Raw genomic sequence first — 20133 nt, forward strand, 5'->3', positions numbered from 1 at the left:
TCATAAGAGATGCAATACCAACACTTGGTGGGCTCCTTTTTATAAAAATGAACAGACCCTCCCATACCTGCTCATCCACTACCCCCAACCCCCCAACACACACGCTGACATTTGCACACAGAAAGAAAAAGAAATCATTAATAAAATAACTTATCTGGGACTTCCCTGGTGGTCCAGTGGCTAAGATTCCACTCTCCAACGCAGGGGCCTGGGTCTGATTCCTGGTCAGGGAACTAGTCCCGCATGCCACAACCAAAGACCCCACATGCTGCAACTAAGATCCACTGCAGCCAGACTAATTCTAGAAAGTAATGACTTTCCTGAAGTTTAGGCCATGAGTCACCAGATTCAAAAGGCCTACAGAATGCACAAGTCCCGAATCTACACCAAGGTATTTCACAGGGAATTCTTATAGTTAATTACAAGCATGCGAACAAAAATGATTTTACAAGTTTTCCAGGGATGAAAAGATCAGGTCACAGATAAAGGATTAACAATTAGAATGGTTTCAGTCTTCCGGGAACAAAAATAATTCTGGCAACAAGAAGACAATAGAGTGATGCTTTCACATTCCTGAAAGAAAATTACAGACCCCCGTGTGGCTTAAGCTCAGCCACACTGGTCTGTTCTCATGCACGGATGCTCGGCTGTGTGTGTGTGTGTGTTAGTCACTCAGTCATGCCAGACTTTTTGTGACCCATGGACTGTAGCCTGCCAGGCTCCTCTGTCCATGGGATTTTTCCAGGCAAGAATATTGGAGTAGGTTGCCATTTTCTCCCCCAGGGTCTATTCTCAAACTTGATTACAAAAGACTTCAGGCTACCCACGTTTTCAAAAAATTTATCTTTTACACCCTATGTTAATAAGTTACTAAAGGTACCTCTCTAATAAAAGAAAATCAAAAAGGAGGAAACATAGCATACAGGAAATAAATCCAAGACCGAAGAGGTGAACGGGATCAAGCCATCCCAGGGTGATGGGCATCCCAGGGAGAAAGCTACAGACTGAAGCAGCCACTGGTTCCAGAGACATAATAGAGGGCGGCATCGCCCAAATCTCCACAGCCTTTGAGACTTCTTTTTAATATGAGCTGAGCTGGCTCTGGCTTTTAATCTGAATTTAGTCTCTCCTGACCCCACACTGGTAAAGTTCCCAGGGTTCCACCCTCAGCTGCCTAGATGGGAGGAAGGCCATATTTCACACCATGGATATATTCCACTTTTACCTACTGCTAACAGAGCAGGAAGAGCCTGAGAGAACAGCGTACTTCCCCAACCATATTTCTTCTTGGTACTTAATACCTTGTAAAGACTTCAGCTCCACCAGGTGCCCTGACTGTGATGAGTCTTAGGGTTTCTCAGGACTTATTAGCAAACTTTCCCTAGGACTTAGCAGAAAGGATTCAAGAAAGACTCTGTTCAGCTCATCTGCTCCTGTCAGCCTTCATTTAATAGTAGCAACATGGACCTTTCTGTTCTTAACTAGGTTTATATTTGCCATTCAGTTTTTCAAAGCTGTCAAAATAGATACTGCCTAGGGATAAATACTATGGTAGAAATCGGCCTACTGTTCATCGAGTCATTTCCCTTTTTGGCTCACAGTTACACTACATTTCTGGGGCTTCCCAGGTTGCACAGTGGTAAAGAACCCATTTGCAATGCAGGAGATGCAGGAGACTCGGCTTCGAAGCCTGAGTCGGGAAGATCCCTGAAGAAGGGAATGGCAACCTGCTCCAGTATTCTTGCCTGGAGAATCCCATGGACGGAGGAGCCCGATGGGCTACAGTCCATGGGGTCTCTCAGAGTCGGACATGACCGGGCAACTGAGCACGCACGCATGCTACGTTTCACGACCTTCCTCGCATGAGGAGCAGCTATTCGACTAAATTCTGGCTCATGGAATGTGGACAAAAATGACGTACGTACTAGTCCAGGCACACCAAACGTGCCATGGAACCCACCACACTCCCTCTCTTTGCCCTTGAATCTGTCAGCCAGAGGCGGAGAGTTCAGTGCAAGTGTGAAAGTCTCTGAGTCCCATGGAAAAGCAGAGTCACTCGATGAAAGTGATCTGGGTCCTCAGGTGACCAAGTGGAACCAGCTACTCCTTTGCCAGTGGGAGTGAGATAGAAGCTTTACTGTGTTAAACTACTGAGACTTCGGTGTTGTTTGTTACAGTAGGTTAGCCTAACCTGACAGACACAAAAAGGTGATCAAACCATTCAGTTTCTCAAAATTAAGTCACAAATTGACCAGGAATACATATTTGGAGGAAGGTATGTGATTACAGAGCAAGGCAGGGAATGTTTCCAAAAGAGTTATTACCATGTAAAATGGGATTATAATTACTGGGAGGGGAAAGAGCTGCCATTTAAGAATATTTACAGGAAACTTTGAGGATACTGAATGTTCAACTTCTTGGCCGAGGTAGTGAGACCATAGGTGCTTATTTTATTATTCTTCCTGAAACTGTATTTTTGTTTTCTATTTCTCTATAGGTATTTCACAAATAAACCACAAATTACTAAATTAGAAAGAGTAGACATGTGAAAAATCTATTGGAGCATTTGGGGAAAATAAGGTGACTAGAAAACCCTCTCCCCCTCCAAAAAAAAAGGTCCTTAAATCTCAGGGTAGGGGGGAGGGGTGGGAAAGAAAGTTAAACAAGAAAGGAAACAATCATGATATTAATTCTTGGCTTAAGTTGTAAATAGTATTTAGTTATAAGGAAGACACAACTATTGATTTAAAATTGCAAAACTAGAATGTTGCAGGGAGAAGTAGGAACAAATAATGAAAAAAATACTACAAAACAATGATTAAAAACCAGCAGTTTTCCACCATTTGAAGATACTCTTAAGTGCATATATTTTTTTACACTAAAATAGGTTTATCAAATATGTGCTTTCTGTAACCAGTTATGGCTGATGCTATGGTGGTTTCCCACTCTCGTTTACATCTTTGTGTGAACACCTCCCTTGGAAACTGGGCAGAACTCATGACTTGCTTCTACCAACAGACTATGACAAAGGTTCCAAGACGTCATTCCCATGATTACATCACACTACATGGGGCCGTCTAGCCTGTAGAATCGCCCTGGGCTTTCCTTGATGCTTTGATGAAGTGGTCAGAACATCCGAGGGTCAAGAACTTCAGGTTGACCCTAAAAGCTGAGAGCAGCCTTTAGGAGCTTGAAGACAGCCTACAGATGACCAAGCAACTTCTATTAAGCAAGAAGCCTCAGTCATAATTTCACAAGAAAATTAATTCTGCCAAAAACCCAAGTGAGCTTAGAAGCAATTTTTTTCCCCCAGTTGAGTCTTCAGGTGAGAATACAGCCCAGCCATGAAACTGTACTGCATGAGCTGATTGCAGTTTCATGAGACCCTAAGCAGAAGACAGTTTAACTTCGCTTAGACTCCTGCCCCCAAAGAAACTGCAGGATAATAAATGTGTGTTGTTTTAAGTTGCTAAATTTGTGCACTCTGTTATACAACACAGAAAGCAATGCAACTGCTTTTAAAACTGGATGAATGAATTCAGCAAATTTGTAGGGATACAAAATCAACACAAAAGATCAGCTGCATTTCTATACACTAACAACCGAATGAACAACTAAAAAGGAAAGGAAAAAAAACACCACCATTTATGATAAGAAAAAAGGAACAAAATACTAGGAATAAGCCTAACCAAGAAGGCAAAAGATCTGTTCACTGAAAACTACAAAATATTGCTAAAAGAAATGAAGGGACACATAAATAAATGGAAAGCTACCTCATGTTCATGGACTGGAAAACTTTATATTGTTAAAACATCAAAACACCCAGAGAAACCTACAGCTTCAACGTACTCTCTGCTGCTGCTTCTGCTGCCAAGTTACTTCAGTCATGTCCAACTCTGTGCGACCCAATAGACAGCGGCCCACCAGGCTCCCCCGTCCCTGGGATTCTCCAGGCAAGAACACTGGAGTGGGTTGCCATTTCCTTCTCCAATGCATGAAAGTGAAAAGTGAAAGTGAAGTCGCTCAGTCCTGTCCGACTCTTTGCGACCCCATGGACTGCAGCCTACCAGGCTCCTCCGTCCATGGGATTTTCCAGGCAAGAGTACTGGAGTGGGGTGCACTGCCTTCTCCGAATGTACTCTCTACAAATCCCAACTACAGATTCTGCAAAAATGGAAAACCCTATCCTAATATTAAAACTTCTATGGAATCTCATGGGACTCCAAATAGCAAGAACAATCTTGAAAAAGAAGAAAAAGGAGGCATCACGCTTTCTGATTCCAAAACTTACTAGAAAGCTACAGTAGCCAAAACAATGTGTTACGGACATACAGAGAGACATAGAGGCCAATGGAATTTAACAGCACAAAAATAAACCTGGCATATATGGTCAAATGATTTTCAACAAGGGTGTCAAGATCAGTTAATGGGGAATGGACAGTCTTTCAACAACTGGTGCTGGTAAAACTGGAAATCCAAATGCAGAAGAATAAAGCTGGACTCTTACTGTATGTTGCATACAGAAATTACCTGTTAGCAGGTCAAATAAATAAATATAAGCGCTAAAACTGTCTATACACAAAAAGGCTTCTGACGTCTGATATAGCAGATTTTTTGAAGAGGACACCAAAATCACAGGCAACAACAGGAAAAGTTAGAGGAAGTGGACTTCAAAACTAAAAACTTTTGCGTATTAAAGTACACTATCAACAGAGTAAAAAAAATCAACCCATGGAATGGGAGAAAATATTTGCAACTCATATATCTGATAAGGGATTAGCATGTGGAATATATAGAGAACCCCTGAAACTCAACAACAACTACAACAACCCATTCAAAGACGGACAAAGGACTTGAACAGCTGCTTCTCCAAAGATATACAAATGATCAAAAAACACATGAAAAGATGCTCAACATCACTAATCATTATGGAAATGCAAGTCAAAACCATAATGAGATAGTACCACTTACCCACTAGAATGGCTACTGTTTTTAGAAAGAAACAAAGAGGGAGAATCTTTGACACAAGTGTGTCAAAGATGCAGAGATATTAGAACCTCTGTACACTATAAAATGGTGCAGTTGCTACAGAAAATGGCATGGCAAGTCTTCAAAAAAATAATCACAAAATTATTATATGATCCAGCAATTCCACTTATGGGTATACATCCAAGAGAAAAGCAAGCAGGGCTTCAAACAGATATATACCTGTGTTCAAAAGCATTATTCACAGGAGCCAAAAGGCGGAAGCAACCCAAAGGTCCATCAACAGATGAATGAACAAAATATGTTATATATCTATATATGATAAAATATTATTCAGCTTTGAAATCAAGTGAAATTCTCATACATGCTACAACATGGATGAACCGTGACGACATTATGCCAAAGGAAATCAACTAGCTATTTTATAAGACAAATACTCCATGAGTCTACTTACATGAGGTGTCTAGAACAGTCAAATTCATAGGGACAGAAGGCAGAATGTGGTTACTAGGGGCTGGGGAGCAATGAGGATTACTGTTGAATGGGTGGAGAGTTTCCCTCTGGGAAGAGGAGAAAGTTCTGGAGATGGGTGGTGGTAATGGCTGCACAGCAACGTGAATGCTGTTGTGCAGCCATTACTTTAAATTGCTGAAAATGGTAAATTTTATGTTACATATATTTTACCACAATTAAAAAACCACTTTGGATAGAGAGCAAAGGATGAGTGTAGTAAGACAGCAGGGTAGAATCTTCTCATTTCCTTGACTATCCACCTGGACATGGGGAAAAACACCTCATCTAAATCGGATTTCTTGGGACATCCCGGGTGGTCCACTGGTCAAAAGTCCACCTGCCAATGCAAGGGACACAGGTTTGATCCCTGGTTCAGAAATCACATGGCCCCCCACATGCTGGGGGGGCAATTCAGCCTGTGGGCCACAGCTTCTGAGGCCTGTGCTCTAGAGCCCACGCTTGTGCCGAGAAGGCCACACCACAACTAGGGAAGGCCGGTGTGCGGCAACGAAGACCCAGTGCAGCCAGAGGTAAATCAATAATTTGTTTTTAAATGGATTGTTTTTCTATTTTTAGTCCCATAATCTTTGGATCATTTAGCAACAACATGTATGCTTACTAATTATGTTGTGATTATACAAGAAACAACACAATAAATACAATTTTGTTACCATGAGGGATTAAACCTTTTAACAGAGAAATAAACACTTCAACATCCCAATTCCCTGCACACAGCATAGTTTAACTGCTCCTAGCTGCTAAAATGTTTCTATTGAGAAAAGTGGGAGATGTAGAAAGAATAACAAAGTGATCAGAACAACTTAAAAGTTAAATTTGTTTCCTAAAGCTGTAATTTTATATCCAAACCAGTTAAAAATTTCCTGTTCCTAGTGAAGGAAAACTAAGATAGAGAAGGTTCAAACTGAAAACAATGGGAAAAGATGACTGTGATTTTTAAAGGAGGATTTTAATAATCTACTTCTGAGAAAATAAAAACACCGTGATAAGCTCTTGAACTTCAAGGTTTTCCCAACCTCTTTTCTGCTCTCCCTCTGCTCTGCTCTCATCTCACTCTTTTCTTTGGAGAAGGGGAAGGCAGGGAAGGAATATAACAAGATAATAGGAACAAGACAGATAACAAGAAGAGAGAAGAGAGAAAAACAGTGATTATTTTTTCTACTCACACTGAATACTAAATAAATCCTCATCATCAAATGCTAACAATCCAAACTTCTGAGGGAAAGGAAAAACTCAGTTTTCTGGAGTGCCAGCCTACTCTAAAGCAAAAGAAAGGAAACCGCCTGCAGGTTTTGCATCTCTAAATGCAGCCTGTGTGCCAAATTCTGCAAACCACCTCCACTCTAACCAAGGATTTGGATAAATATGGTGACATGAGCCTTGATCAAACAAGTGGCACGCTAAGCTCTTTAACAGCTTTCTGGCCTAAGAAGCTCTGAGATCAGTTAAAAAACGTCAAACCCAAGCACTTTACTCACTAAGTACAGAAACACCAAGGTTTCATGAGAAAGCATCTGGTACAGAAAGGCAGCTATGCTGGAACACAACATCTGGTAATAAACCAAAAATTTAGAGTGAGAAGTTTCTGATATTATACATGGGGCTGCACAGTTCTATAGGAAGAAGAGAATGAGAATTTGGGAAGAAGCTTATTTTCCTGTATAAACTCAATAATCCTTTTTAAGGTCTCTGAACTGGACTACTATTTCAATGCGGGGCATGGCCTCCCTACTGGGGTAAGAGTAATGTTTTTCCCCTGGTGTAGAGCATTAGACGGATCCTTGCCAAACACTCAGAACCACACATGACATCAAGACTGCGCTCTTCCTTGTGCATTCTTCTACAATGCTGCCCTCGTTAGCTTTCCTTAATCAAGCTCATCCCGCACAGAGGGAAAACAAGAAACCCTGGATCTTAGACATGCACGCTAAGCACATTTTCACCCCCAAACTGAGCCTTAATCTTCCGAAGGCAAATGTCCTTCATAAGCTCCCTCTTCTGTTGCCATCTTCCTAAACCGCAGGCCTTCCTGACTTGCAGTGGGGCCAGGACAGATTGTGGTTATGTGGTAGGTTCTGTCAGGAGAGTTTTGACAAGGCCTCAAAATAGACCCTGGGCACCGGCCAAGGAAACTGCCACTCACAAGTTCCAACTTTGTCCTCATGCATTAGCTCCCCAGCACTTCCTACCCGCCCCCGCCCCTGCCCAGTCTCTTCTTTCAAAAGAGTAAAGATTCTTGAACTCTTGCTAGTCTTGAGAGAGCTGTATAACACTGAAATTAAAAATGAAAATCTTCCTTATTCTGCTCAGGAACACTTTGCAGAATAAAGACTAAATCTGCACCTACCTTCTGCCTCGAGAAATTAATCCATCAATAGCATTCTGGTTTGTAAAATGATTTTGGATCTCAAACCCCACAGAGGTTTATTTTATTATAAATAGATTAGGATGTGGAAGGTAAAGGAAGCGAAAAAATAGGTCACTTATTTCCTATGTGACTAATACATGGCAGCAGACTTCTGCAGGGCAAGAAGTGAAACTGTGTATGTTTTTAATTGATATTGGTCATAAAATCCTAAAACAATCAAGCTACTACAAAAGGCCCTCATTTAACTAGTATTACCAAATACAAATGAAGCAGCCTGTCTATGACAGCACAGTCTTCAAAGGACAGTCCTTCTGCCTTTACCAGTATGAACAAAATCACCCAGCTGTCACTCAAAGGTGTTTAAAAGTACCTTATAAAATACACTTGTAGTATATTTTCAAATTGCAAGGAATAGAAAGGATACAAAGTAATTAACAGCTCTTTTCTCCTACAAGGTTAAGAGGAAAGGTAATTTCTATTATAAAATAAATCCCAATATACGCTTGAAATAAATTTTTAAAATTTCACAATTTAAGTCCCAACCTTGCACTCACACTTCCAGAAGTAAATTCCATATACACACACACTGTAGCAAAGGCTTATATATGAGCTGTTCATTACAGCAGTGTTAGCAGAAAGTTAAAAACAACCTTGTTGTTGCAGTTTAGTCACTAAGTCGTGTCCGACTCTTTTATGACCCCATGCACTCTAGCCCACCAGGCTCCTCTGTCCATGGGATTTCCCAGGCAAGAATACTGGAGTGGGTTGCCATTTCCTCCTCCAGCGGATCTTCCTGACCCAGGGATGGAAATCTGCATCTCCCGCACTGACAGGCGGATTCTTTACTGCTGAGCCACCAGGGAAGCCAAATGTCTTGAACAGGGAATGTTAAACTGTGGGAAATGAGCAAGTTTTGTTTCATATACATTAGACAGGTCAGCTAGTCTTTTTGGAAAAACAGACGGACATATGTGCTAATATAGAATGATGTCTAAGACACATCAAAGGTCAGAATGAAAGGGACAGGGCATTTTTTTTTTCTAAACACAGGAGATTATATATGGAAGAGAAATTTTGGAGAGACACACAGGAAACCATTAACCGGAAACCAGTGCTTGGATTACGGAGTCGGGTGGCAGAGGGAGTCAAGCCTAGTTTATCGTGGAAAGGAAACTTCCTTTTCACTATGGGACATTTTCTCTTAAAATGTTTTATCAATTTTAAAAAGTTCTACAAACAACTACTGAAGCCAGAAGGGGAGCACTCTCCTTCAGCGGATGCCAGTTTCCCACCTCTTCTTAATCATCTGTACTCTTTCTTATCTACCGCTCTTCCCATCTCTGCTGCTGCTGTTGCTAAGTCGCTTCAGTCGTGTCCGACTCTGTGCGACCCCATAGACGGCAGCCCACCAGGCTCCCTCATCCCTGGGATTCTCCAGGCAAGAACACTGGAGTGGGTTGCCATCTCCTTCTGCAATGCATGAAAGCGAAAAGTGAAAGGGAAGTCACTCAGTCGTGTCCTACTCTTAGTGACCCCATGGACTGCAGCCCACCAGGCTCCTCCGTCCATGGGATTTTCCAGGCAAGAGTACTGGAGTGGGGTGCCATTGCCATCTCCTTCCCATCTCTAGACCAAAACAAAAGCACACATATGGAGCAAAGCTCAGAGCTTCCACAAGAAACAGAATCCCTTCTCCATCCCCCAATCAAAACAGAGGTAAAACAGAACAAATGAAGGAGCGTCAGCATACAATAAACCCCGTTTTTAGCCCAGTGTTGGATTCCTTTTAAGTCTGCCTTAATTTATTGAAGGCCAAAAAGTTTTTAAAGTGAAAGCACAATGTGCAACACAAATCATTTCTAATGGTGTCCTATCATCTTAAAAAGAAAAAGTGGAGGAAAGGGCAACGTTATTTTACTCACAGGGTAAATTTTGCTCAACTCTTCTTTCTGAAGTTTTACAAGTTGAGTTTTGAATGATGGTCATAAACTTTTTACTGTATTTCTAACTGAATAAGGTGGTGTGTATTTCCAGTTAAAAGACCATCTCTCCATTCAGATTCTCCAGAGAGAAAGCAAAGGCAAACCTCTATGCAACCGCCTATTTGTAGGTACGATGGAAAGTGAACCTGTGGTGAGGACAGAATGTGTTTCCTCTAAAATGATCCTCATCAACATTCCCAACATGGTGCAGGGAGATTTCTACCCCCCCCCCCCCCGCCAATATATCTTTGATTCTGTTCCTCTTCACACTAGGAGCAGGGTAAACAATTCACAAAGAGCTTTGCAAGAAACTGCTCCCTCTCGTTTCTAGTGAAGATCTGTTGTTGTTTTGAGAGAAAAAGAATCTACTTTGCCAAACATATTCTCCGAATCAGTTTTTCCCTTCATTGTGGAGATGCTTAAATCCTGACCTAAGAAGGATTCTCTTACAAATCTACCCATCAGGACTGTCAGTTCGGGTGGTTTCCACAAGGGATTTTCCGAAAGGGAATCTCTGTTCAACTGGAAACTGAAACTCACTATTAGCTGGACAAAAATCAAAAGCAATATTAGGGAACACTCTGAATATAAGAATGGATATCCAAGGAAATAAAATGCCAAAATTTAGTTCAAGAATTAAAAGAATTTACTAAGCAAGATCAACAGGGCATATTTACCATTACTTAATAACTGATAATTAACTATAAAGTTCTTTATAAATCAACATAAAATGAGCTGATTTCCAAAAACAGAAGAAATCAAGGCTAAGAGTATCAAGAACTCTGTGATTCAAAGTCATTTTGCTTAGCAACACTTTACAAGCCAAAGATGATCAAGTTACATTCCAGTAATAAAAAGTTATTTCTAATTTAAGATGAATTCATTCCCATAATGAATCACTACTTTAATATACACTTTCTTCTATGACAGAACTGAAAGAGGAGCTCTGTATAGTCTTCCCAGGTGGATCGGTGGTAAAGAATCCGCCCACCAGTGCAGCAGAGGCAGGTGAGAGAGAGCCCTGGGTCAGAAGATGCCCTGGGGGGAGGAAACGGCAACCCACTCCAGTATTCTTGTCTGGAGAATTCCACGGATTGGACTCTGGAGTCTGGTGGACTAAAGTCCGCTGGGTCACAAAGAGCTGGACACAACTGAGCACGTATAAAGTCTCATTCCACCTTTTTAAGGGCAGATTTTCCCAAATGGGTAAGGTCTTTCCCTCAAAAGACTGCTTGTTCTCTGTACTGCAGATTCTTTGAGTGAACTTTTTCCTACCTTAATGATGGTAGCTGTCCTTTTCACTGACATTTATTTTGTTTCTAGACATTTATCTTCCTGGAGTGGGTAAAATCACAACAATCCACTTAGGAACTAACTGTTCTAAATCCTAAAGCTTCTGCAAAAGTCCACTATTTGTTTCTCTACCATACTTCATGATAATAATTATGAAGCAACAAACCTAACAAAAACCTCAATGCAACACTTCCTAGGAGTGAAGGTATCTAATTAAACAGGCAGTAACAAACCTGAAACTTTCCTCTATTCCAAGTTTAAGAACCCTATCAATGATTCATTCACACAGCGAGTGACCTAACTTCCTCAATGAATCACACTTTCTGAAATTCTTATTCTACATGAGTATAATAGTCATCATCTCTACATGTGTTGAACACAGCATGAAGTTGGTTAAACTAAGTTAATTCTGTAAGACCGTCTAACCACAGCGAACCTCAAGTCCCTGCCAAGTAACACTTATCTGCAGCACTTTGCCTTTTCCAACAATTGCACCTCTCCAAACAGATGCATCCCCAAAATAAACATTTAATCTTCAAACACTTATTTTAAACACTAATTAAGACCTGATTCATCCACACCCTGCCCTCCATCTCTCTGGTTCCACTACCGCATCCCCATTCTCCTCCCACTGTGATGCCGTGAAAAAGTAATGGACACTGTTATTCTCACACTCATCCTTCAATCAATGAACCTACACTTCACTTTTTCTTTTTAGGGCATAAGTGCTGAATCATTAAATGGAAACTCTAAGAAAAAAGAGCTACAAGCAGTTTAAGTTTAGGATCCCATTATTTCCCTGGCCAGGTCTCCACAGCCTGATATTTGTATATCCCACGGTGGAAAAAGCAAAGCAAACACTTGAACTTTTTTTCCCCTCCCCGTCGAAGAAAGAACAAGAGATGGGTTTCCTTAGGTCCTTTGGCTTCCAGCAACACACCCACGGGCACTAGAAGCAGGCCCGGCTGGAGCTATATAACTTAACAATCTGGGTGTGAATAACGCCTGGCCGTAGTCAAGCATTAACCCTGACACTCCTAACAAGCGCTTGTTTTGCTCCTGCTTCATTCAGTTCGGGTCAAGGAGGAAGGGGAAAAAAAAAAAAATCCCATACAAGCTCTACGCCCTCCACCAGCCTGACACCTTTCCCCGGGTGGCTGGCCGGGGACAGACCGAGGGAGTGGTGCGTCGGGGAGAGGGAGAAGGAGCCCTAGCACCCAAAGAGCAGAGACAGCGGCCCGAGTTCATTTCTCCCACAATGGAAGTATCGCCGTCCCCGCTCGCGGATCGAGGCTGCGCGTTCGAGACCCGGCGTGATGCCCGAGGACGCCGCAGGCAGGGGGCGACCTCAACCCCGGGGCCCGCTGGAGGGGGCCTGGCCCCCAGCAGAGGTCGGCGGCAGCGCGGACTTCGCCGAGCTGCAGAGGCCGGGAAGCGGGGGCCCCGCTCCCCGCCAAGGCTGGCGGGAGGAGCGGCCCTTACCTGTGTTCGGGCGCGGGCTGTGGCTGCGGGCGCCGCCGGGAAGGGCCGGAGCGCGGCTCGCCGACCGGGAGCCTGCCGGAGCTAAGGGCGAGGGGCGCGGAAGGTAGACTCGGTCCCAGGTCCCCGGCCAGGCGGGCCGGGCAGGACGCGGCGGCTCCCGGCGCCTACGGCCGGTCAGCCAGTCACGCCGGTGTCCCCTCGGCGCCGCGGCTGAGACAGCGGGAACCGGCCCCCGGGAGAAGCCGCAGCCCGATCGGCGGGCGGCGGAGGCGGAGGAGGGGCGGGGCCACAGGGTCGGCGACCCGCTCACCCGGAAGTACTTGTGGTCGCGGCGGCGCGCGCTGCGCGACGGGCTTAATCCCCCGCGGCCGACTGCGTGCAGCCGCAGAAGAGACTCGGGACCCCGAGTAGGGTGGTGGCTGGGGCGGCCTCCTGAGGTGGTTCCTCCAGGCCCGCGCGGTCCACCCCGCCCCTCCGCCCCCAGGACGGGGGGCGGGAATGTGAACTGATGCGCGTGCCCGTTGGCGGCTACCCCTGCCTCGGTCACCTCTAAACTGTCCGGCCTAGAGGGCTTGGGTGAGTGGGCCGGGGCGGCAGTTCTAACCGTTGGAACGTAGGTGGGTGGGTGCGGTCGAAGCGCTGGAAGCTTTATTTCCAAAATGAATGATTTTGAAATGATTTCCGGTGAAGAATGCTGGGGGCGGGGCTGGGGGGAAAAGAGAGTCCGTTCAATATCTGATGGATTCGGAGCTGTCCTTCAGTCCGAGAGTCTCAGTCGAGATCCACCAGCTTCAGGGCCCTGGAGAAAGACCAGAGGTCCTGCTCTTTGGGAAGCTCATCTTCTAGTGGGGTGGACGGATTTAAGCAAATAAGGTAATGACAGATTGCGGTGAGACTCCGCAGGTGATACACAAAGTGATGAGAGATCCTGTAGGCGAGACCTCTGGCAGGAGAAGACCTCCAGAGGGAAGTGACAGTTGGGCAGCCTCCTGAGAAGAAGGCACAAAACACTTCGATACAACTTTACATCCGGGACAGTAGTAGATTCCAGGACCCGCTGAATAAGCCCATGATTCCATGTTAAGAACCTGGCTCGAATACCTTCTAAGGGCTGTTTGTGTGCTGCCCACCCCTGCGATTTCAGAAGGCTTGCTCACCTTTCAGAGTTCATGAGGGCTGGAGTGTGGCACTGCGAGGGAGGCGTGGATTACGGAACTGTGGTCTTTAGCCAGAGAGACACCAACAGGTGGCTTCATGGCAGGAGGATTCTCATACCATCAGCCTTGGAAAGACAAAGTCTCTAACCTCGCGCTCTTTCTCTTTCCATGTCGCTGTTTTTCTCAGACCTGTGAACAAATATTGAAACTTGTTTTTACCTGGGATCAAGAGGGGCTTAATGTCCCCAAAAGATCATACTATGTTACGATCTGAATAAAAGGATTAATGACGTGTTTTGCTAACTCAGTTAAACTAAAAAGCAGACTTGCAAGAGAGAACCTATTCAAGTACCTGAATAATACCAATAATCCAATAATGTTTATTAAGTATTAGTTTATATGACTGCATAATTAATGGAAAGACTGTTTGGAATGATATTAGGATTGGAAGGGACTTCCGTGGTGGTCCAGTGCTTAAGACTCCGTGCTCCCAATGCAGGGGGTCTGGGGTTCAGATCCATGGTTGGGGAACTATTAATAGATCCCACATGCCACAACTAAAACATCAGGCATATAACAATAACAAGGAAAAAGATCCTTCCAGCCACAGCTAAGACCTGGTGCAGCCAAATAAATACTACAAATATGTGTGTGGGTGTGTGTGCTCACACAGTATTGGCACAACATTCTACTAAACTCTTAAATATATTATCCCTTTCAGTACTAGGACCAACCTTGAGATATGGGAGTTATTATACCCATTTTAGTAACAAAGTCATTGAGATTCAGGGAAATAATGATTTGCCTAAGGTAACAAAACTAGTAGATGAGAGAATGTGAAATTTGAACCTGAATTTGAAACTCTTGTCTTTCTGGCCCCAACACCCCTTTTACTTTATGCCATGTTGCTGTAATTTTAATATTTAAGAGGGAAATATAAACGAAGCATCCAGCAAAGCAAATGTCTATGTTGCTCTTGTAATTTTATTATGAAAGTATACTTTAAGGTAAAGTGCTATAAGGCAATTTTGGAAATTCTGTTTTTATTTCTCCCACAGTAGGATATTTGCCGTGTTACCCAAAAGAAATATTTCACTTGTTTCACATGTGTCTTTTGAAGGCTCCCAAGAATGTTCTGATGCTAACATTTTGTTATTGTAAGGGGATCCTTACTAAATGCATCACTCTGAACTGTTTCACAAGCAGTCTTTCCCTGCACATTCTTTCCACCAAAAATATGTGTTCCCAGATCTTTATGGAATATTCTGACATGTGAATGCCCCCAGGTCTATGTGAGCTAGCTGCTTTAGGGACATAGTAATAGATGAAGGAAAAAGTTTTTTTGAGCAATGAGGTGGTAGGATTTGTACATTTTTGTTCATTTCATATCAAATCCTTCACATTTTTCTTTGATGTCAAGATATAAAAGTATTCCTTTCTCAAGAGCAGATACTCATTTTTGCGGTTTTCACAAAATTGACTTTCGCAAACAATGCTATGTTTCACTCTACGCAGCTCTCTGGAAAACATTAGTTCAAACATTAAAAATAGGATGCTACTTTTCAGAGCCCAATATTTTTATTAGTAAAGTATATGTATGTAAGCACACGTTGGAAGCATTTTTAAAATTTTAAAAACTCCTTACAAACCTGTGGAAACCTAGCAAAGCAACTGTCTTTGTTTACATTTATTTGCTTTAAGTTCTGTTTCCAAAAATGCTTTCTTATCTAGATTTACTACTTTTTCTTGCTTTCCTTTTTTTGGTGAGGAGGGGAATTATAGACTCACAAGAAGTTACAAAAATAATACAGAAAAGACCTCTTTACTCTTTATCCAGTTTCCCCCATTGGCAGCATCTTATATATCTATAAAACATTATTAAAACTAAGAAATTGACATTTCACTGTCTTTTGATTAGTAGTTTCTTTCTGTGTTTCATCATATTAAAAACTTACCATTTTGCAACAATTCATTTTTGGTATATTTGGCTCTTTTCTCTTTCCTAAAATAGCAAATGATAATATTAATAAGCTTGCCACAGTGCTTGTCTAGAATTACAAGTTTACTAAAAAATTTTGTGAGTCAACACACTTAAAATGTGATTTATATGTAAGATTTTTGCTTTTTCTGCTTATATTGTACTATCTTCCTGCCCTAATAAACCTATAAATTTATACAACTTGCAAATGTGTGTTTTAATATATACCCTCTGACCACTGAAATATTTGCAAAGAGATTTCTATTAAGGAATGCGAAAGTTCTCATTTGACAGAAAAGGGAGAAAAAGTTTGTAAACATCTAATTATGCACATGAGAATGCTATGATCTGTTGGTTCGGAAGCCATATCTCACGGCTAATTCTGACTCCATTTGGATTCTCCTAGAGAAACAGCTCATCCTTTCCTCTACCAGACAGCAAACAAAGGAAAGAGAAGTGTAATTGCCTTTCTTAAGTCTCAGTGATGTAGGAAAGGATGATCAGAAGGAATAGTTTGGAGTTTCGTGTTGTTCGGTTACTAGGTCGTGTTCGACTCTTTACGACCCCATGGACTGCAGCACGCTAGGCTTCCTTGTATCTCCTGGAGTTTGCTCAGATTTATGTACAGTGAAGCAGTGAAGCTATCTAACAATCTCATCCTCTTTTGCCCCTTCTCCTTTTGCCTTCAATCTTTCCCAGCATCAGGGAGTTTGTTGTAGGTATCAGTTTTGTATAAATGCCTCATCGCGATGATCAAGTGATGGCTCTTCTGTGTTGTATGCTCTGTAAATGAGTAATCGAACATGCTTCGTATTATGGCTCATTTAGCAAACTTACTTGCCTACTGTGTACCAGGCACCCCAGTTTCGCACTGGTAACATAGGAACACAACAGGGTCTATTTTTAAAATGAGTATTAAGCTCTTCCTATGTGCCATCTATTTCCCAGATGCTAGGGATTCAAGGAGGAGTAAAAAGAAAGCTGTGTGAGAAGAAAGTCTTCTCTCATGAAACTTACTGTCTGGTAAAGGAGATAATCACACAAAATTCACTCTATAATCCTCAGGTGTTACTAAGGGTAGGTATGTGGTGCCTGAGGGTGAGGAGGAGGAGAAGACCCCAGACTGAGAAGCTGCAGCTGGTCTCTTGCTGATGCTTCGAGATACGGCACCAACAGAGCACTGGGCCCTGACGGGGTGCATTCTCAAGGGCTTCTTAGTCTGACACATGTGCAGAGAAGGCCCTCAGTCTGGCGGAAGGACAAAGGAGGCAGAAGTCACCAGCTGGAATCCATCTCGGCTGCGAAATTCGTGCCCACACCAGGACCAAGTGAGATGATGACTGGCCAGAACTCCCCCCTCCCCGAAAACTGCCCCTGTGTTAACAGTCTAAGCCGACCCTGTTGGGGGCAACTCGCTCCGAGCTCACCTGTGTGCTCCCTCTATACTATTTTGTTTTTTCCACACATACTTTGTTTCTTCCACACGTACTGTGTTTCTAATAAGTGCTTTTATCTTTTTCACAGTCTTGGTCTATTTTCTTTCATCAAAGGAAACAAGAGCTGAGGTCCTTCTTCCAGCTTTTCACCACCAGAATCAAGGGCATTAAAGAGTGGAATTCAGTCTAACCTGAGGTATCAGAAATGGCTTCTAATAAGAGATGCTCTAAGCCAAGATTTCAAACCTCCTCAGAGTGAACTCAGTGCAGAAGTTGGGGAAGAGCAAGGAAGACCACAAAGACCTCACAGTGGGACAAGCAGAGTCCCAGGGACTAAAAAGAAATGAGGGAGATGATGCAAGATGAGTCCAGAGAACTAAAGGGCCACATGCAGGGACCTACAGTCTTCCTAAGGATTCTTATCGTCATTTTGAAAGTAACCCAAACAAACTGGAGAGTTTTTAGTAGGAATGACACGATCAGACTTTGTGTTTTTAATGATCACCTTGACTTCAGCGTAAAGAATTCAGTCCTTAAATAAATATGTCCTCGGTGCACAGTACAGGCCAAGTACTGGTCTGGTCCTGAGTCCACAGCAGTGGACAAATGCGGACTCCCTGTTTTTGAGGATCTCATAGACAACACATAAATAGTACATAAGGTGGTGAGAAGTGCTCTCAAGAATATTGGAACCCAGGGACTTCCCTGGCAGTCCAGTGGCTAAGAATCCATGCTTCCAGGGCAGGGGGCCCAGGTTCGATCCCTGGTCAGGGAACTTGGTCCCACGTGCAGCAACTATGACTTTGCATGCTGCAACTAAGATCTGGTGCAGCCAAATACTAAAAAAGAATATTGGAACCCAGGAAGAATAAGAGGGTTAGGGTCTAGTTGTTTTATTAGTTTGAGCCATATGAAATTATTGCTCTCTTTGCATCTTTTTTCTCTTTTAACCTCAGGATATTTAGTTTAAGTGGCACAGCTGAGTAGAATAACATTAGAATTACATCATTCAACCTAACACTTAGAAGAGTCAGAGAAGTCCTAATGAGGTGACCCAGAGGCAAGCCATGCAAACTCACAGCAGGGAGAGCCTCAAGCAAAGGGACAGCAAATGCAGAGAATGTACTTAGAGTGTTTGAGGAACAAAGAGGAGGCCAATGTGGCTGAAGAGTAATGGACAAGAGGGAAGATTGGTAGCAGGGGCCAGAGTGTGCTGGGTCTTGTAGACCATGGTATGAAATTTGCTTTTCTTCTTTGAATGAGATGAGCTGTTGAGGAATTTTGACCAGAGGAGCTGCAAGACCTGTCATTTTAAAAAGGACTGTTCTGTTCATGGTAGATTTTAGGAAGCCAATATACAGATGGATCACTGTAAAATCTTTCAGCTTTGCTGTATTTTAAATTTTTCTTAATAAAATGAGAAGACTTTCCTCTGCTGGATTGTAAACAGACTTTGGTTGGGGGGGTGGGCAAGGAGGGTGAGATCAGGAAGACCCATACTGCAATAATTCACACAGGAGTGGAGACAGAAAGAAATGGTTAGATTCCAAATAAATTTTGAAGATAGAGCCAATAAACTTTGCTTATAGAATGGATCCAGATGTGAGAAAAAAAGATAATGCTTAAGGTTTTAGACCTGAGCCACTGGAAGGAAGGGGTTGCTATCTCCTGAAATCTGGTAGGCAGTCTATTCAAACAGATTTGGAGGAGAAGACTTTTTGGACAAGATGAGTTTGCAATGCCTATCGGACATCTAAGTGGAGATATCAAATAAGCAACTGAATATACAATCAGTAATTCACAGTAAACATCAAGATAAAGATATAAAGATCAATGCCTTGAGAATTAAATGGAATACTCAGTTGAGCCTAAAGCCGGTGACTCATGCTATTGTTCTAGGCTAGTTTTATTTGTAGGTAGTTATCAGTTACTTTGTATTACCATTCAGAATATTTATATACATTACTATGTTCTGTTCACTTATATGCATTACTATCTGCTCTTCACAGTTTTGTTTTTTAATCTTGGTCTTAATTTAAACAGATTATACATTTCTTGAGAAAAGATCTATTTTCTCTTGTGCACATCACAGTGCCATATCACAGACATTTTATAATGCTCATATAGTAAATTATTGGAATGTAGAGTTGCTGTTATCATAAAGCATCCATTTTCTTACAAGTATTTAATTTGGGCACTTGTAGCTCTCCTATGAAAATAAGGGTAGAATTGTGATTTTCAGTCTATTGCACCTCCAAGCCCATATCAGGTCAGATAAGTAAAAGAGAGCCTTCTTATGCGACCTACTTAAACTCAAAAGCTTTTGCACAGCAAAGGAAACAAAATGAAAAAATACCCCAGACTGGAAGAAAATATTTGCAAATGATGTAACTGACCGAAAAAAAAAAAAAAAAAAAAAAAACACCCTACAAACAGCTCATTATACTTAACAGCATCAAAATGAACAACCCAATCCAAAAATAGGCAGAAGACCTAAATGGACATTTCTCCAAAGAAGACATATAGATGGCCAAGGGGCACATGAAGAGATGTTAAACATTGCCAATTATTAGAACATCGCTAATTATTACTGAAAAATGCAAATCAAAACTACAATGAGGTATCATCTCACACCAGTCAGAATGGCTATCATCAAAAAATCCAAACAAGAAATACTGGAGAGGGTGTGGAAAGAAGGTAACTTATCTTACACTGTTGGTGGGAATGTAAATTGGTACAGCCACTATGGAGAACAGTATGGAGGTTCCTTAAAACACTAAAGGGAGGGTTATCATATGACCCTGAAATCCTACTCGTGGGCACATATCCAGAGAAAAACATGGCCAAAAAGGATACATGCACCTCAATGTTCTTTGCAGCACTGTTTACAATAGCCAAGACATGAAAGCAACCTAAATGT

The 20133-nt window shown here is 42.4% G+C and overlaps 1 protein-coding gene across 5 annotated transcripts in view; it reads right to left on the minus strand.

Moving 5' to 3' along the window:
• Positions 1-12891, minus strand: part of LRRFIP2 (LRR binding FLII interacting protein 2) — a 110128-nt gene extending 97237 nt beyond the window's left edge. For all 5 annotated transcript variants that reach the window (XM_052636216.1, XM_052636202.1, XM_052636208.1 and 2 more), the window contains exon 1: positions 12643-12891. The gene's annotated coding sequence lies outside the window, so the exon portion shown is untranslated. The remainder of the gene's footprint in view (positions 1-12642) is intronic.
• Positions 12892-20133: the final 7242 nt, after the last annotated feature.

The sequence above is a fragment of the Budorcas taxicolor genome, chromosome 1, assembly GCF_023091745.1.
Source record: "Budorcas taxicolor isolate Tak-1 chromosome 1, Takin1.1, whole genome shotgun sequence".
In the NCBI taxonomy this organism is placed as follows: Eukaryota; Metazoa; Chordata; class Mammalia; order Artiodactyla; family Bovidae; genus Budorcas; species Budorcas taxicolor.